General features: G+C 38.8%; 1 protein-coding gene across 6 annotated transcripts in view; it reads right to left on the bottom strand.

Moving 5' to 3' along the window:
- Nucleotides 1-16,790, bottom strand: part of LOC106871368 (alpha-1,3-mannosyl-glycoprotein 4-beta-N-acetylglucosaminyltransferase A) — an 85,259-nt gene that overhangs the window by 49,218 nt on the left and 19,251 nt on the right. For 2 of the 6 annotated variants that reach the window (XM_089365594.1, XM_089365595.1), the window contains exon 2: nt 833-1,172. The exons of the other annotated variants lie outside the window; for them this stretch is intronic. The gene's annotated coding sequence lies outside the window, so the exon portion shown is untranslated. The remainder of the gene's footprint in view (nt 1-832; nt 1,173-16,790) is intronic. 6 annotated transcript variants of the gene reach the window in all.

Below are 16,790 nucleotides of genomic sequence, written 5' to 3' on the forward strand. Positions count from 1 at the left end.
AATGGATTGTCAAACACACACCAATAAAACCTCTGGATGACAGACACCCTGGCTGCTACAAATGACCCTCACCTCCAAACATTTTCACCCGACAAACCTTTTGTACCAACATCAATGGGACAATAATCGCTATGACACCATAACAAGAATGCAATGTGGTACGAACAGTGCCATAATACATAGAATATGGAAAGCAGTTTGTGAGCAGTGCCATAATGTGTGGAATATAGAATAGAGTCAGTGCTGACTATTATTTCCATAACAATTACCAGAGTCACCACCAAGCATAATTCAGTGTTAGAAGAACCTAAATCTTTACTTTTTTTACCTACTTTTTTTTTTTTTTTTTGGACAATTTTGCAGCCAAGGTGAAGAACACTAAATAGTTCTTACATTGTCTACGTAAAGAGAGGGAGAAAAAGAGAGAGAGAGACACACACACACACACACACACACTGCATTTTCTTTTTTTTAGTTTTAACAGAAGCAGAGTTCTTTATGACTATACAAACATATATACACTCACATGGTATCAGACATATAACGACATATACTTGAACATATCACAGAACACTGCACCATCAAAGACCCACAAACACACAACCATAACATTGTGACGTGCACAAATGAATCAGAGAAATCACACAAACACACAAAACTCAGATTTTTTTCAATACAAAGTGCACACACACACATACACACAACACACATACTTCTATAAAGAAAACACAAACACTATGGCTTCAAAATAACCTACACATATGCCATATAGAGATACACACATATATACATAGACATTGATATATATACACACAAATATATGAATACTTACTGAAACATTGAAATGCCCCATGAGACAACGTGTAATTATCGCATATTTCCTTTATGTGATATATTTAAATATCTTGCTTGAATAAGGTCACACTGCCTTGGCTCACATGTCAACCGATTTTATATATAAATATATACAAGAGTTACGGAATGGAGTAGATAAGATCCGGGCTACATGTTTCATACCAAGTGGAGCCTTGAAAATGGTAAATAGCCAAGCAAAGTGTATACCGCAGGTAACTCTTCAGGCCAAGAATGTCTTGATTAAATGAAAGTTTGCAGTGTTGCAAAGAGGTACATATTAACCAATGTAAGATTCACCCAGCAACCCTGGTCGCCGACTGTGAAATATAAAAAGAACAGATCAACACTCAGACGGATAGGTACACAGGTTATATGAACAGACAAGCACACATACGCAAATGGAGACAAACACGTGACCATATATATACACACACACACACACACACACACACACACACACACTTTACTTCACACAAGGACACATATGGAGACACGTATCTACACATATGGAGATGCACATCCATACATACAAACATGGTACATAGTTGTAAAACACACACACACGCACAAGGAAACAGAGGTGCATACATATACAAACATGCTTACACACACATACATAAAAAATACACAAACATAGACATGCAAGCATATGAATATGCAGAATACATACATACAGATGCACACACATACATACATACATACATACATATATATATATATACACACACACACACACACACAAATATACATACACACACATGCATACATATATATATACACACACACACACACACACACACAAATATACATACACACACATGCATACATACATACATATATGCATGCATGCATAGGCACAAACACATACACATTGACCCACACACATGCGCACAAACAAAAAGGAACGCAGCGTAAATAACGGACAGAGTCAAGACTATTGGAAAGGTTGCAAGACACAACGAGAATTTTAAGAAAATAAAAAAGAAATAAGTGGAAATTTTACAAGGCACTAAAAGAGAATGACTCTTCCCCAGATACAACAGAATATGCTTCAAAACACAAACTCACATAAAGAATCTTGCAAACCAAATCCAAAAACGAAATATAAAAATAACTTTTTTTCAGTTTATTGTAATTCGATGTGGAAACAAATCCACAACCTTCCATCCCAATAAATCACCGTTGTCCCTGAAAGTTGTTTTTTTTTATATTTACCACGGATTGCTTGAAGCTAACTTTCTTCCTAACACCTTGACCCCTGGATCTTATATATACACAGCCAGTCACACATACACACAGCCAGTCACACCCACACACATACATACATACATACATACACACACACACAGATACAGAAATAAAAACAGATTGTTATCCAACAAACAACTAATATAATGAGTAAAAGATCAATACTTTCTTCAAGAGAAATATTGATTGATAGGTGATCAGCCCTATTAACATCTCTTATTGGCAAGAAAGTACACTGCATACAGTGTGTACAGAGTGTTTAGTGTTCTGTTCATAATCAGAACAGAAGACTGCCCCGCCCACTTGTGCGCACACACATACAATTCACAGCAGACGTGGATGGCCGGATGCCCTGCCTATTGCCACCTGTGTTCAAGTAAAACAATATTCCCCCTCTGGCAGTTTCCTGGAAGATCGAAAAGAAAAAGTGTAACTGTGATGGTCATTCACAACTATTGCACCATGTCGAGACAAGGAACCAGATTCGGTCCTAGAGATGTGTGTGATGTATTTGAAGGATGGCAGTTGAGCCAACAACTGCCAACTGATGCAAGTGCAAGGAGCCTATGGTTTAAAGGATTACTATAGGGTTTCAAATTTTAGCACAAGGTCAGCAACCAAGGAGGATGGCGTTAGGCATTACATTGACCTGAGTGGTCAACTGGTATGTTTATTTTATCAACTCGCAAGGGATGAAATGCAAAATCTTTGCAGTATGCGAACTCAGAATGCAAAGAGCTGGAACACAGACACACACATCCAGCCACATACACACACACACACACACACACTCATAGCCATTCACATACACACAGCCAGTCACACACACACAGCCAGCCAGCCACACACACACAGCCAGCCAGCCACACACACACAGCCAGTCACACACACACACAGCCAGCCAGCCACACACACACAGCCAACCACACATAAACATGCAAAATGGGCATAAGTATGGCCAAGTTAGTTAAGCCATTCATTTCACAATCATGAGGAGTTCGGTTCAATCTAACTTCTGTGGTCACTCAAGTGTTTTTTACTGTAGCCTTGGGTCAAACAAAACCTTGCAAGTGAAATCAGAAAGATGGAAATTGTACTGAAGCCAAGCAGTTGGAAACAGAACGGCATTTCAAAAGCCCAGCCTTGTAATAACAGTGTGGCAAGTGGATTCAATTCAAGAATTTACATCAAGGCCAGTGCCACCTGACTGGCTCCTGTGCCAGTGGCACATAAAAAGCACCATTTGAGCATGATCGATGCCAGTTCCACCTGAATGGCCCCCATGCCAATGGTACGTAAAAAGCACCCACTACACTGCCAAATCAGACTGGAGCCTGGCACAGCCTCCTGGCTTGCCAGTCCTCAATCAAACTGTCCAACCCATGCCAGCATGGAAAGCGGACGTTAAACGATGATGATGTGGCATGGAATATTCAACCACTTAAATTAACAAGTAATTAGTTCAAGGGGATTGAACAACTGAATACTTGCTGGTGGAAACAAGAGAAGATCCATCACAGCTGTGCATCGTGTGTGTGTGTGTGTGTGTGTGTGTGTGTGTGTGTGTGTGTGTGTTTCAAATATTTCCATTGTGAAAGAGAGAAATAAAATACATTTGAGGATTAAGAGGATTACAGTTTCAACAATGACAAAATAATATAAAAAACCAAAATTAAGAAATCAATTGAAGACAAAGAATTTTGATCTCTTTCCGTCTTACAGTTTTACACACACACACACACACACACACACACATATATATGTATGTATACACACACACACACACATACAGAGCGAGGGAGAGAGAGAGAGAGAAGGGCGAGAGAGAGAGAGAAGGGCGAGAGAGAGAGAGAAGGGAGAGAGAGAGAGAGAAGGGAGAGAGAGAGAGAGAGAAGGGAGAGAGAGAGAGAGAGAGAAGAGAGAAGGGAGAGAGAGAGAGAGAGAGAGAGAGAAGGGAGAGAGAAAGAGAAGGGAGAGAGAGAGAGAAGGGAGAGAGAGAGAGAAGGGAGAGAGAGGTGTGGGGGGAACAAATATTATCCTTTGATGGTTTGAAACCTGTCTAAAGGGAAAGATTCTAATTAAGACAAGAAACTAACAAGAGACGAGGTGAGATGGGAGGAGGAGGGGGGAATTTGTCGTCAACGGTTGAACAAACTGAGTGGCACTGATTGGCTTTTGGTGAGACTGTGGGGACGGGTGCAGGTGAGGGTGTGTATGTATGAAGCATGTGTACGTTTGAATGTGCGTGAGAGAGAGAGAGTGCGCGCATGAGAGAGGCAGAGATTGTGCGTGTGCGAGAGACAGAGAGACAGAGAGACGGTGCATGGGAGAGAGACACACACACAGAGAGCACGTGAGAGAGAGGGCGTGCATGCACGTGAGAGAGAGAGAGAGAGTGTGCGTGCAAGAGAGAGAGAAAGTGCCCGCGTGATCATGTGTGTATTACATAAGTGTTCAAGTACAGGAGTCTGTATACATGTGTATGTGTGTGTGTGTGTGTGTGTGTGTGTGCACATGACGAGAGGTGTATTGTGTGGTGGAGATAGTGAAGGGGGGAAAAGGAAGAACGAAAGACTGGCAAAGATGGTTTCCATGTCTGATGTCAATATTGGTTTTGATGCTAAAGCAAAAACAAACAAAATTAAATAAATTCAGAGAATTAAAAAAAAAAAGCGAAAAAAAACTATAAGCCATGTGAATGTCTTCCATTTGGTTGCCCTCCACAGCATCACACCCCACCCACCACCGTCCCCACTCCATGTTAGGAGATCCGCTTTTTCAAGATGATTTCCCTACTTAAAGGGAAAGTCAGGTTTCATACACGAAGGAGCAATGTAATAACAAGCTCAAGTGGAGTTCAAATCAGTTGAAGGAGTCCTTAATAAGCAATCCAACCCATCGCAATCGCCATCACAAGCATCACTGCCATTATCACCATCATCAATATCATTGCAACCATCCCCACCACCACCGCTGCCACAACAGTCATCATCACTACAATCAGCAGCAGCAGCAGCAGTGCTGCCATCACCACCACCATCACAACCACCACCATCACCACCTTTATTACTCTCATGTTAACATCTGTTCTTCCATGCTGCTAAAGATTATGGTCGAGACATGGAATAGAAGACATCAAAGACCATCAACTCCTTCAGATCCAATCCACCCCCACCCCCACCCCCATTATCCCCACACCCCATTCCCACCACCTAAGTAACAGACATTGTACTCAATAGCCAACTTGTTGCACAATTTCCAACAGACCATCCACAGGGTACACTGCTGTCTCTAACAGAGGGAGATCTATAGGGCCAGCTAACTGTTATACACCTGAGTTCTACATTAAACTCTATTGAGGATTTTAATTCATTCCATAGGTGCGTGTAGGGCTACGTGATTAAGAAGTTGGCTTAGCAACTGCAAGATTTTGGGTTCAGTCCCACTGCACACCACTTTGGACAATTGTCTTCTATAGCCCAGGGATGACATCTGTCCAATCATTAAGTACACACATACACTGTGTGTGTGTGTGTATGTGCATGTGTACGTGTGTGTGTGTGTGTGTGTACAGAGAAAAGTGGTTTTCTTCCCCACATGTAGAAATACTGGAGGGTTAGCTTTGCAGTTGAAATTACACCTGGAGTTTAAATTTATTAAAATACCATTTTCGGTTTCAGTAACTGGTTTTGTTTTTTCAATAGAAAATGTAAATTAAAAAAAAAAAAAAAGAGAAGCTAAGTTTAGGAAAAAAAAGAATGCACAGGAGAAAGTTCCATTGCAATAAAACATGCTCAAACATCAAAATGTTCAATAAATTTCCAAGCAAAATTACATGATGAAGAATTCAATAAGAATTCAACAGCAAATGGAAATTATAAGAATTCAAGTGATGAATAAATTTCACAGCAGTTATACAGGATTGAAAATTGAAAGTTCAACAGGTTTCAAAGAAATATATTATGTTAGCAATTAGATATGAAGATTCCAAAGAATAGAAAAAGATTTTTTTTTTTTTTTTTTAGAAGTTCTATCCTGTTGTATCAAAGTGAATCATTTGTCATTTGCTTTGCTTGTGGAACTGGAACGGTTTCAAGCTGATACTGCTTTTTATATGTATACGTGTGTGTATATACAGACAGAGAGAGTGGGGTGAAGGTGCATGGCCTAGTGGTACTCATGATCCTTAGACCATGGGTTCGATTCCCAGACCAGGTAATGCATTGTGTTCTTGAGCAGAACACTTCATTTCACATTCACTTCATTCAGCTATAAATAGGTGACCTTGCAACAGACAAGCCTTCCAACCAGAGCAATGTTGGTCCGCTCACCTAACCAGTAGGGTGGCGTCATTTAAAAGCAAAAACAAGGTTAAGTACATCATAAGCCGCAATGTATAACAACATGCCATAGTTTGTTCGATGCTGTGAGACATGGATCTTAAGATACAGGTTCAAGTCTCGATGAACTCAAACACAACACTTGTTTTCATGCGCTTGTGACTGAGCATTCCAGTGGGTTGACTAATATTTTAGTCACCTACTGTTAGGAAGTAGCCTTGTGTTGTGGGAACATCATTTGGTTATCAAATATCTTGGTCACTTGTTTTGGACTGACAGTCAGCAAGCATGCCAGATATATCCGATTCGCATAGGACATAGCTTGACTTTGTCCTGCTTTGACACATTCATCCAACCATTACATCAGAAAGGCAAGTGACATCTCATTAAAATTAGGGCCTGGGGTGAGTTCTGTAAAAATATAGGCAATGGGTTCTGCAATCTACCTTTTATTTGTTTCAGTCATTAGTCTGTGGCCATGCTGGGGCACCACCTGAAGAATCTGTTAATCAAATGAATCAGCTCTGGCACTGTGGCTCATCCTCCACATATTCCTATTCTATCCCTTCAAGTACCGGCCCCCCTTTACAGATATCACTCAAGGGCAGTGATATTATATTGAGCCTTGGTGCACAAGTGATCCCACTTTCCATTCAGTGTTAATCCAATGTTTAACTCATATTCTAATCGCAACAAAAATATTTATGAAAATGTATATACAATTTGTAAATATTTTGTTTCTAAGAAAACTAAGAATCTGCTTAACACCCAGCACCTCCCTGACACGGACGGCTTCTTGTGCACTTACAACAACAACAACAACAACCACCATCAGCCACTCATTCAGAGGAGACACCACGACTCTAAATGGTTGCATGACAGAGATGGGGTTCTTCTCGGTTCAACCCTTGTAGCTTTGTGCTCAAACCCACACCCACGCTTCCACCCACACTCACATGCTCATACCCACGCTACCACGCTCATACCCACACCCCTACGCTCAAGCCCACACAACTGTACAGACCTTGTCGCGAATTCCTCTCCCACCCCTCACCATCCCACTCCCCACTTATATCAGCAACAAAAGTATGCAAACAACATAATAGCTGCTAATAACAATAAACTCAAAAATTTCCAATTTAACCACACACACACACAGAGTAAACCAAATGGTTCTTGGAAACTGGTATCTTACATCAATAACCATAACATCTACAAACAAACAACAGTGACAACATTTACTGAATGTGTTTTGCCCTTGGGATCAAGAGTTAACAACACCTTTTAATATGCTTTACTGCCGGCTTTTGTGTATAAGAATGCTCCAGTGTGGCCAAAGCCAACTGGATGACTCCAGTTAAAAAAGGCAAAATCTGAGAACACACATCTACTATAGAACAATGTCATGGTCCTTGTGAATTATAACCCTTAAGAAAAACAGCATCCCCCAAGAACAGTAACAAGCAGAGGTATTACATAAGTGTGTGTGTAGAGAGAGAGAGGGTGAGAGAGAGAGAGTGAGAGAGAGAGAGGGTGAGAGAGAGAAAGAGAGATGCAGGTAAACAGGTTTAGGTTTGATTTTATATATATATTATGTGTATATATTTGAAAAAATGAGTAGAGATGGCTTTTTTGAGGGAATGATTTTTATTTTAATCTTAATTTTTACTGTTATATATATAGTAGCGATTATGTAAAAGTGTCATACGTTCAAAACGGTTTTACAGGAAACAAAAAAAATAGTTTCACCATTCCATAGCAAACTACACTAAGAATTTTTGATATGTTGGCAGCTGGACATGCGACAGTTTGACCGAAAGAACCGGCTATTGCAAGCAAAAATAAATATCGAAAAAGAAACATTTGGCCAAATTTGGACATACGATAGTTTAACATAATAGCAACGAGAGAGAGAGAGAGAGAGAGAGATATATATATATATATATATATATATATATATATATCTCATTTGACGACAGTCGTTCCATGCTGGCATGAGTCGGTTGTCAGAACAAAGTATTTTATATAAATACATAGAAACATAGATATTTACAGAGATGCGTGCATATGCACAGAGAGAGAGGGAGAGAAAGATACACCTATATATGCACTTTATGAATCCAGAGTAATTAGAAATCTGAACCCTGTCCCATACAACACAAAAATACAAGCACAAGGGGGGGGAGGCACAGTACTACTGTATAAAGCATCTGGTCTTAGCTTTTTTTTTTTCTCGTCTCCCAAGCTTTTGACCCCCCCCCCCCCCTCCGTGTCCCTCCATCACTCTACATTCTGTCACGTCCATTGTTTTCTCTTCTCAAACATTCGGATGGATTGAATTCATGCAAACAAGAACAGTGAATCATCAGATTCACACAAATGCTTATTTGTCTTTTTTTTATGTCTGTTTTCCCATGCTAGCATGGGTTAGATGTTACTGAGGCACTGTTTTTCAGCCAGACACCACCCCAGACACTGGTCTTCATCTGCTGGGTTGAATAGTTGGATAATTCGATGCGACCCAACAAACCAGAGGACTGCTTTGAGCCCTTCTGCTTGTTTTGGCATGGTTTCTACAGTTGCAAGCCTTTTCTAACACCAGCCACGATACAGAGCATACTGGATGCTTCTTTTTTTTTCCACAGCACCAGCACTAGTGAGGTCACCAAGCAACCTGCAAGGCAAAGGCCCCTTGACTGATTGTGCCAGATATTGAACAAGTACAATAGATACATGGCTGGAAAGGGAAAAAGGATATCAAACATGAGGTATCAGGATGTACCCTTAAAGTACAAGAAGGTGGGTATAAGAGAAAATACATACAAGTACATAAACACACACATACACAAAGACGCAAAGTGAGAGAGGAGGGAAGCGGACAAAGCAGAAAAGGAAACTTTAAATACAAAAGAAATTCTATTTATTTTGTTCAGAACTGAAGTTCATGATGCTAACTCCTCGCTGACATTATATTAGGAAAATAACAGACATTAAAGACTTTCATGACACATATATACATATTACGGGGCCATGTCCCAATATCGTAAATGTCAAATAATATTAGATTATGTTAATATAGTTTGGAGAATAAATAAATGAAAACAAGAACAACAGTAGCAGACTTTCCGCTAAGGACCATTAATGCATTTGAGGCGTTAAGTAACAGACCGTCGTAAGCAACCCAAGTTAAAAACTGAGAAAAATACAAAGTTACACAACTTTCAGAATGTGATGTCTCTGCAAGGAATGAAGTTAAGGTTTTGGTCTTAAAATGACCGTGAAGACCTCTTCTAATCATTCCACCGATGTAGAATTATTTATTTATGCATGCATCGAAAAGATGAAACAATGACTGCATCTGTCTCATTTTGCAGAATATACCAGTACTACGAAACTGGTGTATTGCATTGCATATTTTAGCCATTATACCAAGAAAAAACATACTGAGACCCCACCCAGTACCAGTTTCAGTCATTAAGACTTTTTCAACTGTATGTATGGAATAAAAATTTTGGAAGAATTAAAAAGAGTTTTTTAAAAGAATATTTCCATAGTATTCAAGGGACATTTTCCTTGTTTCACACACACACACACACACACACACACACACACATTGAGGGGGTTTGTATGTGGTGTGAGGTAGTTGAGCACAAATAGCCAGCCAACACAGTTTGAATGAAGTAAGGTCAAAAGCTCTAAAAGAAAATAGAAGTGCTGTGTTTAATAAGGAGGGACTATTATCATAGCTTCATTCCTAACCTTTACACTGCCGAACACTTGACAAATCATGTCCACTAACAATGACAGGAATGTTGGTGGATTTTTGGCCCCCTTCTTAACTTCCAGGTCACACAGAAATAAGTAAATAAACAATATACCAGCACCAGAACAACATTAACAAAAACTACCAAGAGAGCAAACCAAAGAAAAATATATAATTGAACTTCATTGAGGTTGTTTTAATTTTTAAAATGGGTCATCCCCACCTTGGGATTAATATTGTGAGTATAGATAAGAACATCAATGAATAATAAGAGATTTAATAATTGGTCTTAAATTTAGTTGTTCAACCTGTATAGCTGCTGCTGCTTCCAAAATTATGTCTTTAGCAAAGAGAAACTTTGACCTTTGTTGTGTATGAAACAGTTGATTGAAATAGCTATCTGGGAATTATGGCAATCAATAGATTTGTAACAGGATGTTTCATGTACATTCATCTTCATGGTCATACTGACGATAGTAAAGGCAGAGACTGATACACAGGTGTGTGTGTGTGTGTGTGTGTGTGTGTCACAGAACCACCCCGAAACTAGGTGCCATTATCTAAGCTTAAATAAAATTATCTATAGAGAAAAAAAGCCAATAAGAATGTAAGTTATCTCCGCAAACCACGAATCTGCAAACACTTTCCACCTGACGAGAATGAAAGGCAACTCAGAAATATCTAAATCGCTGTGATGAAGTGGGCAAAAATAAAGGTGAGCTGGTGTGGGCGTCTTTTGTGCGACCAATCTTTCTGCAGCTCATCTCATTGACAGAGCTGCAGTCATGGGTCAAATGTAGACCAAGGTTGGGCGTTTGGTATCTAGAATGTTGCCAGGCACTCACTACCCAAAACCGTTAGCAGGTAAACAACCCAAGATTTCTATAGGGGGTTAGGGTTAGGGTTAGGGTGAGGGTAGAAGTGATGATGGCCAAGGATTGAATCTAGGCATCGAGAACAGTCTGAGTAGTCTCTTTCAGAGTACCAAAAGTCTTTGTCTTGGCAGTGCTATAGAGGGGCATTGCCCATTCAAAACAAGCTCTTCAGGCATGGAAGTGCCAACAACCGAACCTGCCTGAGATGGTTGTAGGAGGACAAAATAATTTTTGAATATTTCATTTTATTTTAAGGTCATATTTTTCTTTTAAGAATTAATATTCATTTCATCATTTTGTATAAGCAGCAAAAAATTGGATAAAAGTTCAATTATTATTATTATTATTGTATGTATGCCATATTTCCTAATCTTCTTCTTCGATGGCCAAAGTATATTTCCAGAGTTCCCTATCACAGGTAACACTTTAGTTATATCAAATAACTATAATTTAGGCTTTCTCTTCTGAATAATTCTTCAGGCAGAAAGCAAAGAACTTCAAAAGGTATCTAATCTTTACTGCTTGCCATTTTCTTTCTCGGAAAAATAATCAGTTTCTAAGGTACTGCTTCAGACTTTATTCCTTTATTCCATCATCTGCTCTCCTCCTGCATTCTAAATCACCATTTTCCTATAAGCTGCAACTGTTCTTTGCCACCACCACCACCACCACCACCACCATCTCAAGATCAACAAAACAAACAATGAAAAACTGCTGCCGCTCATGGTCTTTCTCACAACATCCTCAACTGCTATCTTTATCAGCAGATACCATTTTCATTAAACAACTTCACTATCTCCAATTTCCTTTCAAGTGTGTGTTACTCACTACATTGTTTCTCCCCTCACCCCCATCACCACCACCACCACCCTTCTACGTCCATTCATATCTTAGGGTATAACACAAAAACATCAGATATAGCGACTATCTTTGACAACAGCCCTAGACAAATCCCCCAAGTCAAGTGCTATGTGAAGTGCCAGTGCCAGTCCTTACACTTTCCCTTTGCTTAACCAGCATTCAAAAGAGTTATTTAAAAGAAATCAACAAGAAGTTTGGAAAAATAAGAAAGATATTAGTTCTTGGAATTTGCAATCTATTCTTCGTGTGTGAATATTGAACAATAATTCTTGTTTATAGAACTCTGCTGTAAGGGAAGTATTGATTTCTCTCTTTAAACACTCAAAGCATTTAAAAATTATTTGAAGAAGTTTAATTAACTCTAAAATCCCTAACGAGATAAAATTAGGGGCAAAAAAATATACTGTATAATTGTTCCTTCTTATCTCAGAGAAAATGGAAGGGTGCAATATCTTGGAGACAGCAGTGAGCTTGCAGAATCATTTGCACATCAAACAAACTGCTTAGTAACATTTCTTCTGACACTTCATGTTCTGAGTTCAAACCCTACCGAAATCAGTTTGGCCTTTCATCAAGTTCAATAAAATAAAGTGCCAGTTCAAGTACTGAGGTTGATGTAACTGACTTGTCCCCTCCCCTCAAAATTGCTGGCCAAGAACCCAGCAATTGATCAGTGTCCAGTTCAGGGATGGATGGATATTTTGATCTCAGTCATTATTTATACAGCATGGAAACTGAGTAAGGAGCCTGAAGAGCCCAAGAAAATCAAATATTTTGTAGGGGGGCAGGAGTAATGGTGAGAGTACTTGTACAAGACTGAGAAGAGAAAGCTGCAGAAATGATTGCGATTCACAAAAATACAGATACACACAGGAAATCAGGGATGTGCGCACACACACACACACATGGTGAGAACCATAGATGCACATATAAAGAAACACACACAGTGAGAACCATAGATGCATGTATTAACACACACACACACACACACACACACACACACACACACACACACACACACACACACAAGCTTGCTACACTTCAAATTCTAATATTTGTTCCTCTTCAAAACCCAAAACCTTATATAGACTGATCAAAGATGGGTGCAATATCACATGCAGCTGTTCCTCATTAAGGAGCTCCAATTTCTTCAGATATGCACCAAGTGAGAGAAGAATGGAAAATATCTTTAATAAAGAAAACTAGATAAGATTCAGTCCTCTGCATTTCTTTCTCTCTCACCACTCCTCATTCTATCCCATCCATCTCTCTCTCACCACTCCTCATTCTATCCCATCCATCTCTCTCTCTCTTACCACTCCTCATTCTATCCCAACCATCTCTCTCTCTCATCACTTCATTATTTCTCCACTACTGCTACCACAATTATATACTACTTCACAGCTCACACAAGCATCACTTACACACACACACACACACCCCCCCCAGCTCAAACTTCTCAGCTCTTAAAGCAACAAAAAGTTATTTTCAACCAGTTTATATAGAAGTGAGATGATTTTTACATAGCTAAAAAGGTAGGTCAACTTCTACACCAAGACAACTTTTGAGCACCAAAAATTCCACAGGAAATGCAGCAGAGTTTGGAAAGGTAGCAACAGTCTTTGAATGCCTACACTTTTATACATCGTTGACTTGAATGCCAGAAAACAATACTTTTACAATATTTTTTTTTTAACTGTTTTAAATATAGACCCCAGGACTTATTCTTTGTAAACCTAGTACTTTTTGAACTCAGAATGTAAAGACATAAAATGCTGCTAAGCATTTCGTCCAGCATGCTAACAATTCTGCCAGCTCACTGCCTTCATAAATAATAATAATAATAATAATAATTACTTATTTTAGATTTGCAAGACTGAAATTAAATTTTTACAAAAGACAAAAAAATTCTTTATCAAATATTTATCATGAAAAAACAAACCGAATTCCAAAAATAGTTTTTTTCTCAATGGAAGAAGTGTTGACTTTTTTATATTCATTTTTAAATTTAAATTTCAGGAACAACAAAAATTGTTCTTTAATTATATTTTTCAATTATTTGGAAAATAATTCACATAGTTTCATCAAAGATGGCTTATTTTTGAAAAAATATTTTAGCTGATATGATCTCAGAATTATTAGGGCAAGATGTAAGAGTTAATATATAACCCTTTAACTAATTAACGTCTGAGTACAATACCCTAGAAGCAGTAAAAAAAGTTTTTTAAATCGAGAAAATTGAAGGAAATATATTAAAAATTAATGTTTTATATATATTTTTTTAAACAGCAAGACAATCAGAACTGCTTTACTGATCACATCTACCCTTTGGCAATGCTCTCGGTAAATCCTTTGACAAATTCTATAGTTAAATAGGAAGAATATTAAGGGGCTGAAGGCAACAGGGGGATAAGAGAGAATGGGGAGGGGAGGGAGAAGATAGGGAGCCAGAGAGTGAGGGTGAGGGAAACAGAAAGAGAAGGGGGGAGGGAGGGAGGGAGAGGAGAGGGAAAGATAGAACATTATGATGTATTAAATCAGGGGTCACCAAACTTAGACCATAAACCCCTTCATGGAATCCTTGACCCCCCCCCTCAACAACCCCCAAGCATGTACAAGAAAATAAGTAGATGTGTATATATTTACCCTCTTGAATAGTTCCATCAACCCCTAAGGGTTGATATCAACCACTTTGGTGACCCCTGTATTAAATGATCCCAAATTCCACAAACACACACCAAAAAGTAGTCGCCAAAACAGGCTCAATATCCAATCACTGAACCAAATTGCCAGCACCAAAACAGCAATGCCCAATTGTCTCATTCTCCTTGCTGTGGCATGGCATAGTGCAATGAGGTGCAGTGTGGTACAGTATGATGTGGTAAGGCAAGGTGGCATGATATTTAGAATCATGTTAAGTATTTGAATCAGTAAAGTCTAACCCTGAGCAATTCAAATGTAATCCTTATCTATTCACATTTTGAATTAATCCTGTATTAATCTCGTAGCTTTGAGATTTTGATCATGTGATTATTTTTTGGAATGACATTGTAGGGTAGGTGTGAGAGACAAGATCTGGCCAGTTTGAACATCAAACAGGTAGAATATTTTGACCAGATATAGCTGGTTTAAATGCTCAAGGGTTAATGTCAGATGCTCTTTCAAGAAGAGTTATTTAACTACCGAGGTCCTTCTAAATATGATTAAACTGTTGGCCTTGTGAACGCTGAAGGTCTCATAAAGATAAAGGATAGATACTAACTGCAACAATTTTCAAACATTCTAACATTTATTTATATTCACTGCAAAGATAACCATTCCTGGTTTTCCAGAGACAAAGATTCCCAGAGTTATTGGTTGGTGTTGATCGAGACCACAATATTTGTTGCTTTAAAAACAATGACCTCCAAATTCCAATTCAGACACTTTAATGATAACAAAACATTTTCTGATAAGACTAAATTCATTCTTAGGTAAGAGATAACATTATTTCCCACGATACATATATGTGTCTGTGTGTGTGTACATTATATATATATATATATATATATATAATGTACAAATTTACTACATTAAAATGTGAATTGTTACAAACACCCATATGTTTTATAGTGTATAAGCATACGTGATTGTGTGTGTGTGTGTGTGTGTGTGTGTGTGTGTGTGTTTTAAAATGAGGTAGTTGTTTCAAACCAAGTTTAAAAATAAGGTTGGAACATTTACTGTTGAAGTAACTATTCTTGGAGTCAATTTTATTGTATAGATTACTCTGTGTGTGTGTGTGTGTGTGTGTGTGTGTGTGTGTGTGTGTGTGTAAGGGCATGTGGCCTAGTGGTTAGGGGGTTGCCCTCATGAGATTGTGGGTTCAGTTCCTGGACTAGGTGGTGCATTTTGTTCTTCACTTTGACATCTGATGTGTAGCACACTTGTGCACCCGTACGGGCAATGTCAATATGATGCAGAGAGAGAACTAGCAGGCTGCACAAACATTTGATGACTATAAACAAGTCGTTTTTGCAGGTTGTTTCAGCAAAAAACTGCAGAAACCACATCTGTTGTTTATGAAGGGAGATTGCATCTTATATATCATGGGGGAGGGGTGTATGTATATATCTCTAAATACACACACACAGATATATGACAGTCATAACATCTGACCATGTATGAAGACAAACACCAAGTAACCTTATTGTTTCATTGAGTTCTTTTCTTTACTGTAGACTACACACACAGACACACACACACACACACATCTAGATAGATATACAAACATCTCAATATATTATTGAGAGAGACAGAGTTATGTAGATAGCCAAAGTAATTATAAATTATTGGTTTGCTCTGCATGTATCTATTCCCTCAGCTCATGGCAAAAATATTCAAGGCTGACTTATAATTAAAGTCACTAATTTATCAGCCAATACTCTTATCAATGAAGCTGTTTGATTAAATCCAATTTAGGTTTACTAATTATGGGTTGGTACATCTCATATACAACAGGGCTGGTGGTATGTTGTGTGTGAGGGTGATGGGGAGAGAGCGGGCAGTGTGCTATGTCACTGTTAAAGGTCCAGTGTGTTGCATCATGGTTAGAGCCAATAGGGGTGTGTTGTGGTTAGGGCCAGTGGTGGTGGTGTGTCGTGATTAGCGCCGGTAGTGGTTTATCATGTGGTTGGGAGTCGGTGACAGTGTGTGGGGGTTTGACAAGAGATGGTATTAATATGTTGCAGCAGTAGAGTTGTTAGCACACCGGGCAAAACGCTTAACAGTATTTCATTTCTCCTTACGTTCTGAGTTCCACCAAATTCCACCAAAATCGACTTTGCCTTTGGGTGGGGGATGGGGTAA

The sequence above is a fragment of the Octopus bimaculoides genome, chromosome 18 (assembly GCF_046866305.1).
Source record: "Octopus bimaculoides isolate indiv1 chromosome 18, ASM4686630v1, whole genome shotgun sequence".
Lineage (NCBI taxonomy): Eukaryota > Metazoa > Mollusca > Cephalopoda > Octopoda > Octopodidae > Octopus > Octopus bimaculoides.